Raw genomic sequence first — 7,863 nt, 5'->3', positions numbered from 1 at the left:
TGTTTTGTTGGAATCAGAAATTCTGCATCAGAAGAGTGGCATTTGTTACTGTTCAGGAAGCACTCCTGTGGACTAGCGTTGATTTACACTTGGCAAAGTATCACTGTGAATCCCCCCCCCCCCCCAACACACACACACACACACAAAAATGTGTCTCATTGGGACAGTTCTATCCTCTCAAAGCTTGCTAATTGCCTTAGACAATTCAATAAGTATTTGCACTCAGGAGATCGCAGTGTTTGCAGCACCCAAAGCTGTACAAGGAATCGTGCAAGCATACTTAACCATATCTGTGAAAGGGGCAAGTCTTCAGATTGTGGCCTTTCAGCTTTTTACTCTTGTATGCCGCTGTGTCCCAGATCTAGGGTCTATGCCTCTATTTGATAATTACACACGCAGTTACACTTGATTTCAATCACCAATATTTCACAATGTTGAATAATGGCCTATTAGAAAAGTATTCGTTATGGCCCTAAATAGCAACTTAATATATATTGGTTTGTGCCAAAGAAACAATAAGACACAGACGTTATAACTGAACGCTACCGAACTGAAATGCAAGCCAAGAATTCAGAAAAGGGTGCTGCCGTAGGCTAACGTAAGACTAGTTCATGGAAAGAGTGGTTATTAATTAAGGATCTGTGAGAAGAGAGAAGGAGAGCGTAAAAAGGTGGGAGCCTTTCCCACGCAGGACTGGGAGTGAAACAGTAATTCAGCAAATCATTTATCTGAGGAATAGCATGGAGGAAAAAAACATCTCATGTGAAATGGAGACTATGGATTTGAGTCCCTTCCTATGTTGGATGAGAGTGAAAGGCCCCCTCTTTGGGGTGTTGTAATAGGATTCACGGGCGGCATTTGCTTGTATGCAGCAGACTCTTCCTGATAACGGTTTCGGCTTTGGATTGGTCAGAACCTAAATAATGAGGTGTCCAGAAGGATATGCAGAAAGTAGAACTTCATAAGGGTTTTGAAATTTTATTGTCTCCGTCGGAATGACATAATAGTATACTATAATACTATAGTCGTATAGTCACAAAATATATAATGAAGCGGGTGAAGACGGAAAGCAGAGATTTCATGGCATTGCTATGGGCTTTCACACGGAGAACTTTCAGACCAGTAACAATTGTTTTTCATTTTCTTTGTGTCTTGCCATTGAGCGATGAGCAATAGTATGGATGAAACCAAGAATATAATGAAAGGGATGGCAGCTACAATTACTTCCCTAGGGCATATGGAAGAGATCTGGGATAGCCTTAGAATCAGTCAAGGTTTTGTTTCCTTCTGGGCTTTTTCTTGAGTTGCGTAGATCATCCCAACATCAAGCTACTGGGATGGCACTGAAGAAGAAAACAATCCGGGAGTCCAGGAGCAGCCTTGGCACCAGCCAAATAATAATCAGCTTCAACAAGAGAAAAAAAGGATTAGGTGGAGTTGGCAAACTTTAGCGAGATGAAGACGCTAAGCCAGGTGGCACACCAGGGACTGACCACGTTTACACAATTCCACAAGAGTCCGAATGCTTTGTGTTTGCAGTCGAGTGCAGAAGTCCACGGAAAAAAGATATAAATGACGTTGCTTAGCATTACACTCCATGGTGGGAGGAAACCTGGAGACACTAAGGGAGATAATAATGAGCTCACACGAAGCCAGCATTCTGCTTTAGATCCAGTCGGTGAAAAATCACAACTATAATAATTGCACTCCCCAGACGTGCAACAAGAGACTCGGGTCCCAAAAGGATCAGAGAGCTGAGAGCTGGAGCGAGAGGGTTTCAAATTGTTGTCGTCCAAGCCTGCGCTGATTCTTCGGTTCTTGGAGAAACTGCAAAAAGGGAAATTGTGACTCTTGTGCTGCTCTGCTGGACTCTGGCTGATATTGACACTGTTGGTTTAGGCGTTTTCTCAGGGTAGGAACTGCATTTATAGGGATGCAAATCATGGAAGAATCTTGGCCTCAGCTACTGTCCATATAAATTTCTTTCCAGTGTTTTGCCTTTTCTATGAAAATCTTCATTTCCGTCTAGAGGCCTTTAATTTCTTTCTCTGCCGTCTCCCTCTCTCCCACTTGTCTGTTTTTTATTGTTTGACTTCTCGCTTATCTCACTAGAAGAACTGGCGCTAGGCATAAGCAAGACTTCGCAATTGCTTAGACCCACAAGCAGCTCAAGCAGCTCCCTTTCGCTTTTTATTATAAAAACTTGCATGTTTTAGTATTGTGTTCGTGTGTGTGGGTGGGGAAATATTCCTGCTTAGGGGCAGGAATCACCAGCTGGCCTATCACCAGCATTGCTCACCGGATAGATAAGTTCTATTGTGAGCGACGCTCGAAAAATCTAATCCTACCCACAGACGCCGCTCGTCCCTGTGCCTTCTTCACACAACGTGAAGTGTAACGCCTATGGAAAAGAGCGAGTTGGTCGGACTGAAGTAGCACAGATGTCAAGGGAGCAGTGTATGACAAGTCCAACTGTGACGTGGCCCACGCACCTCTTGCTGGTCTTTGTGGGGCTGCAGGCCTTTCCTATAGTAAGCATGCAGTACAGGTTGCCAAAATTTCTTGGCGGCAATCCACTAGCTTGAGGCCTCCTATGGGTCAGCCCTCTTTCCGAGGTGCCAAGATCAAAACGAACTTCTGAGGTAGCAAAAGTCCAACAACGCTGCAGATACACCCTCACCAGGTTCTTCAGCCCCCCCCCCTCCCCACAGCTCTGGGGCTTTTCAAGTCAGCGCGTTACTTGAGTTCCCAAACGAGCCCGGGCTCCTTCTCAGGGTCTTTGACTCTTTGTGGGTGGCCAGTGGGGGAACGCGGGCTCTCCCTCTACTCCTGGGTCAAAGCCAGGGACCCTCTAAAGAGCAGCCAATTAGTTGCTGCTACTTCCCAGGGCTGCTTTCCACCTGGCCCCCTTTACCCTCACCCCTCGCCTTTGGTTAAAGTTCTTGGGGCTGCGCTCTCCCAGATTAAGCTAACACAGCCGGTGGAGCCCCTGTCCTCAAAGAGGAGCATCCTTCTGTCTTGTCCCACCCAGGAACTGAGCTGCTAAGGCCCTGAAGCTCCTTTTAGCTCAGTTTGCTGGGTTCAAATGGGCTAGTTCTGTGCAGCCTCTGTAGGGAGGTCTGGAGGACTCACTTTCCCTGCTCTTGTCCTGGGTGAATTTAATATGACGCGGGGGGGGGGGGCGGTGTCTAGTGATCAAAAGTGAAACCATGTCCATGCTAAGTATAATGCAAATGATGCCTGAATTAAAAATAAAAGGAACTATCCTTGCAACAAAGCCTGTTGCCTACTGTGCCCACATATCTCTTCAGGGGACACCATCATAGGGCCTAATCACATCAGCCAAACTATCAGACGCTCGTTCACCTGCACTTCTACCAATGTGATATATGCCATCATGTGCCAGCAATGCCCCTCTGCCATGTACATTGGTGAAACTGGACAGTCTCTACGTAAAAGAATAAGTGGACACAAATCAGACTTCAAGAATTATAACATTCAAAAACCAGTTGGAGAAGACTTCAATCTCTCTGGTCACGCATTTAGAGACATGAAAGTTGTGATATTACAACAAAAAAACTGCAAATCCAGCAAGAGACTATTGAATCAGAATTAATTTGCAAATTGGATACAATTAACTTAGGCTTGAATAGAGACTGGGAGTGGTTGAGTCTCTATACAAAGTAAAATTATTTCCCCTTGTTTATTTCTCCCCCAACCCCCGCCACTGTTCCTCAGACGTTCTTGTTAACTCCTGGAAATGTGCTGGAAATGGCGCGCCTTGATTATCACTTCAAAAGGTTCCCCCCCCCCCCGCTGGTAATAGCTCATCTTAAGTGATCACTCTCCTTACAATGTGTATGATAAACACCCATTTTTTCATGGTCTGTGTGTATATAAATCGCCTCACTATATTTTCCAGTTTATGCATCCGATGACGTGAGCTGTAGCTCATGAAAGCTTATGCTCAGATAAATTTGTTAGTCTCTAAGGAGCAACAAGTCCTCCTTTTCTTTTTGCAAAAAACATTTCAGAAAAACAATGTGCAAAAAACAACAGACAATGCAATACAAACTTTGAACATAAATTAACAGAACAAAACTTTAAAATTGGAAAATCAGCAAACAACTGTTTCAGTGCACTAATGTCGTTTCTTGTGGCTTCAAATATACTGACCTGTGAGAACCACAGCTGATGTATGTGAAGCTCTGGTTTTCCTTGCTTTCCTACAGTGGGAGTGGTAGCGTAAGGATGTGGCCAATGATGCCACATGGTATGTTGGGGTGGGGGATATCAGGAGTTGCAGCAATAGAGTTCTCTAACACTGCAAAGGATGGAGCGCCTGGGATTTTTGGATCTTCCGCATTTGGGTTTGCTGCCTGAGAAGAACCATTATGTCCTGGCAGAGCCATTCCTAGCCATTTTGGTGCCCTAGGCAGCCCCATGCGAGGAGTGTGTGTGCAGCCCCAGGTCTCTGGGGCGGGGGAAGGCTTGGGGGTGGCAGGGGAGAAACCACCCCTCCAGCATTCACTGGTGGAGCAGGTTGGGGCCAGGTTGCTCCACTTCCTGCCACTTGGTGAGTGGAGTGACCTGGCTCCAGCCTGCTCCGCTCTGCTCCCCCTGGCTCCCAGCCTTGAGGCTTGGGGGGGGGCGGGGGGGAGGGACTGCCCTAAATTTGGTGCCCTACATTTCCTGGTGCCTTATGCAGCTGCATATTTTGCGTCTGGGTAAGGACAGCCCTGTGTCCTGGTGCATTTCCCAATCCTTTCCCTGCTGGGGTTCCTGGGATTCTTTTCCTGTCTGTTCTTTCCAGCTCTGCCATGTTTGCCCTCCAGGCCCTTTCTTCACATTCTGATGCAGCACTGGCTTGCAGGAGCTCGCTGAACATCTCCTCCGGGGGACTGAGTCATCTATCTGCCGCCCTGACGGGGAAAACCGAGAAGTCTGCTGCTTGCCAGGGGCTAAGATTCGCGATGTGACGGAGAGACTGCCGAGACTCATCAAGCCCTCGGATCGCTACCCCTTCCTGCTTCTCCACGTGGGCACCAATGATACTGCCAAGAATGACCTTGAGCGGATCACTGCGGACTACGTGGCTCTGGGAAGAAGGATAAAGGAGTTGGAGGCGCAAGTGGTCTTCTCGTCCATCCTCCCCGTGGAAGGAAAAGGCCAGGGCAGGGACCGTCGAATCGTGGAAGTCAACGAATGGCTACACAGGTGGTGTCGGAGAGAAGGCTTTGGATTCTTTGACCATGGGATGGTGTTCCATGAAGGAGGAGTGCTGGGCAGAGACGGGCTCCATCTTACGAAGAGAGGGAAGAGCATCTTTGCCAGCAGGCTGGCTAACCTAGTGAGGAGGGCTTTAAACTAGGTTCACCGGGGGAAGGAGACCAAAGCCCTGAGGTAAGTGGGAAAGCGGGATACCGGGAGGAAGCACAGGCAGGAATGTCTGTGAGGGGAGGGCTCCTGCCTCATACTGGGAATGAGGGGCGATCAACAGGTTATCTCAAGTGCTTATATACAAATGCACAAAGCCTTGGAAACAAGCAGGGAGAACTGGAGGTCCTGGTGATGTCAAGGAACTATGACGTGATTGGAATAACAGAGACTTGGTGGGATAACTCACATGACTGGAGTACAGTCATGGATGGTTATAAACTGTTCAGGAAGGACAGGCAGGGCAGAAAAGGTGGGGGAGCAGCACTGTATGTAAGGGAGCAGTATGACTGCTCAGAGCTCCGGTACGAAACTGTGGTAAAACCTGAGTGTCTCTGGATTAAGTTTAGAAGTGTGTGCAACAAGAGTGATGTAGTGGTGGGAGTCTGCTATAGACCACCGGACCAGGGGGATGAGGTGGACGAGGCTTTCTTCCGGCAACTCACGGAAGCTACTAGATCGCATGCCCTGATTCTCATGGGTGACTTTAATTTTCCTGATATCTGCTGGGAGAGCAATACAGCGGTGCATAGACAATCCAGGAAGTTTTTGGAAAGCGTAGGGGACAATTTCCTGGCGCAAGTGCTAGGGGAGCCAACTAGGGGGGGCGCTTTTCTTGACCTGCTGCTCACAAACCGGGTAGAATTAGTGGGGGAAGCAAAAGTGGATGGGAATCTGGGAGGCAGTGACCATGAGTTGGTTGAGTTTAGGATCCTGACGCAGGGAAGAAAGGTAAGCAACAGGATACGGACCCTGGACTTCAGGAAAGCAGACTTCGACTCCCTCAGGGAACAGATGGCCAGGATCCCCTGGGGGACTAACATGAAGGGGAAGGGAGTCCAGGAGAGCTGGCTGTATTTCAAGGAATCCCTGTTGAGGTTACAGGGACAAACCATCCCGATGAGTCGAAAGAATAGTAAACATGGCAAGCGACCAGCTTGGCTTAATGGTGAAATCCTAGCGGATCTTAAACATAAAAAAGAAGCTTACAAGAAGTGGAAGGTTGGACATATGACCAGGGAAGAGTATAAAAATATTGCTCGGGCATGTAGGAAAGATATCAGGAGGGCCAAATCGCACCTGGAGCTGCAGCTAGCAAGAGATGTCAAGAGTAACAAGAAGGGTTTCTTCAGGTATGTTGGCAACAAGAAGAAAGCCAAGGACAGTGTGGGCCCCTTACTGAATGAGGGAGGCAACCTAGTGACAGAGGATGTGGAAAAAGCTAATGTACTCAATGCTTTTTTTGCCTCTGTCTTCACTAACAAGGACAGCTCCCAGACTGCTGCGATGGGCATCACAGAATGGGGAAGAGATGGCCAGCCCTCTGTGGAGATAGAGGTGGTTAGGGACTATTTAGAAAAGCTGGACGTGCACAAGTCCATGGGGCCGGACGAGTTACATCTGAGAGTGCTGAAGGAATTGGCGGCTGTGATTGCAGAGCCCTTGGCCATTATCTTTGAAAACTCGTGGCGAACGGGGGAAGTCCCGGATGACTGGAAAAAGGCTAATGTAGTGCCAATCTTTAAAAAAGGGAAGGAGGAGGATCCTGGGAACTACAGGCCAGTCAGCCTCACCTCAGTCCCTGGAAAAATCATGGAGCAGGTCCTCAAAGAATCAATCCTGAAGCACTTACATGAGAGGAAAGTGATCAGGAACAGTCAGCATGGATTCACCAAGGGAAGGTCATGCCTGACTAATCTAATCGCCTTTTATGATGAGATTACTGGTTCTGTGGATGAAGGGAAAGCAGTGGATGTATTGTTTCTTGACTTTAGCAAAGCTTTTGACACGGTCTCCCACAGTATTCTTGTCAGCAAGTTAAGGAAGTATGGGCTAGATGAATGCACTATAAGGTGGGTAGAAAGCTGGCTAGGTTGTCGGGCTCAACGGGTAGTGATCAATGGCTCCATGTCTAGTTGGCAGCCGGTGTCAAGTGGAGTGCCCCAGGGGTCGGTCCTGGGGCCGGTTTTGTTCAATATCTTCATAAATGATCTGGAGGATGGTGTGGATTGCACTCTCAGCAAATTTGCAGATGATACTAAACTGGGAGGAGTGGTAGATACGCTGGAGGGGAAGGATAGGATACAGAAGGACCTAGACAAATTAGAGGATTGGGCCAAAAGAAATCTGATGAGGTTCAATAAGGATAAGTGCAGGGTCCTGCACTTAGGATGGAAGAATCCAATGCACCGCTACAGACTAGGGACCGAATGGCTAGGCAGCAGTTCTGCGGAAAAGGACTTAGGGGTGACAGTGGACGAGAAGCTGGATATGAGTCAACAGTGTGCCCTTGTTGCCAAGAAGGCCAATGGCATTTTGGGATGTATAAGTAGGGGCATAGCGAGCAGATCGAGGGATGTGATCGTTCCCCTGTATTCGAGACTGGTGAGGCCTCATCTGGAGTACTGTGTCCAGTTTTGGGCCCCA

At 47.9% G+C, this 7,863-nt stretch overlaps 1 pseudogene; it reads right to left on the bottom strand.

The window, feature by feature from the left end:
• Positions 1 to 724: 724 nt before the first annotated feature.
• LOC141984602 (taste receptor type 2 member 7-like) lies at positions 725 to 2,149 on the bottom strand (annotated as a pseudogene).
• Between the last annotated feature and the right edge of the window lie 5,714 nt (positions 2,150 to 7,863).

Source organism: Natator depressus, chromosome 1 (assembly GCF_965152275.1).
Source record: "Natator depressus isolate rNatDep1 chromosome 1, rNatDep2.hap1, whole genome shotgun sequence".
Lineage (NCBI taxonomy): Eukaryota > Metazoa > Chordata > Testudines > Cheloniidae > Natator > Natator depressus.
The sequence above is the reverse complement of the archived record's forward strand: the minus strand, read 5'-3'. Positions and strand labels throughout refer to the sequence as shown.